The sequence below is a fragment of the Corylus avellana genome, chromosome 3, assembly GCF_965113065.1.
Source record: "Corylus avellana chromosome 3, dhCorAvel1.hap1.2, whole genome shotgun sequence".
Taxonomy (NCBI): domain Eukaryota; kingdom Viridiplantae; phylum Streptophyta; class Magnoliopsida; order Fagales; family Betulaceae; genus Corylus; species Corylus avellana.
The window spans coordinates 24994506-24995929 of NC_142492.1; positions in this window are offsets into that span (position 1 = coordinate 24994506).

Here is a 1424-nt window from a genome sequence, read left to right on the forward strand (position 1 = left end):
GCATAAAAAAAATAATAATAAATTAAAAAATTAAAAAATAATAATAATTAAAAAAAAAAAAAAAAAAGTCTATGGTTAGAACAACCCAACGAGGAAAACAAAGAAAGCAAGGCCACCTACACAAGAAAAACAAGCACCCAACAAAGCAGCACAAAGAAAAACTAGGACATGACGAATGACACTAAGACAAGTGTGAACAACGAAGCTATGAAGAAACATCATCTGCTTTCTACATCAAGATTTTTAGCCCTTGTGAACCCAAGGTGGGAGGTTGGGTGTTGAATTCTTGAGCCATTTATGCTACTTTCTTGGATCTATGTATAGCGACGCATGACTTCGTAGAATCACGTCAAAGGTTGATTGTGAGCGCTTATTTTTTCTGACTCATTCTTATTAATCAACGGTGTGCTGCTCTACTCTATGTGTTCTACCTTTGTCGAATGCTGACGGGAAGACTATTCTCCTATAAAATATCTCCTCATATATATTAGAATAATATGCAAATTATGAAACTATAAGGACAGTTTAAGAATATTTGCATCACTATCTTTTCACTCATGCTAATCAAAACCATGTATATAAAAATAAATAAATAATCTCAGCCTCTTCCTTGGGGTGATTAGTCATGCCAACCAAATTTCTCAAAGTGGTTGTTGCATCACGCTCAATCTCTGATCTAGTGATTGCAACCACTCGATCACTCAAGTAAAGAGGATGTGATTTTTTTATTTTTTATTTTTTCCTGATGTGGCACCAAAGGAATGAAAATAAAACGAGCGTACTTAGCATTACTCAAAATTAATACGAAATTGAGGCGGTACAACAACACTAGCATTGAAACCAACCCTTACTATGGAAAAGTAAACTAATTAAAGTTTTTTAATTCAACTTAATATTGATTTCAAATCTCCATAGTTCTTGACAACATGGATATATACAGATGGTTGCCACGGCCTTTGAGATCTAGAATTGTGTCGATTTTTCACATTCTTCCAATTTGCAACATCCTTTTGGACAGCAACACACGTGTAGGCTCATGTTGAAAGATTCCAACATAGCATTCGCCCTCAACAAAATAATTAGGTGGAGAAAACATAAGCAATTACTTCATTGAGAGGGACAAGGCTCAGGTCGTGAAATGTGTGTAGAAGATGGAATTGTCCCATTAGTAATTGGCCACGTGTTGTATCCTCAACTCAAGTCATATTCGACATGCACCGACTCAAGATACCTTTGAAAATTGGTCATCCACAAATCCAATTTTCGATGTTAGAAAATTTCATATTCTCCAAATTAGGCTTTAAATCTATTTCCTTTTTTAAGATTTTTTTTTTTCTTATTTAGTTTAGATTTCCACTCTTGCTCTTTCCATCATCTCAAATATAATGTGAATTTTAAAATTATTATTGAATTTAAGATAATTA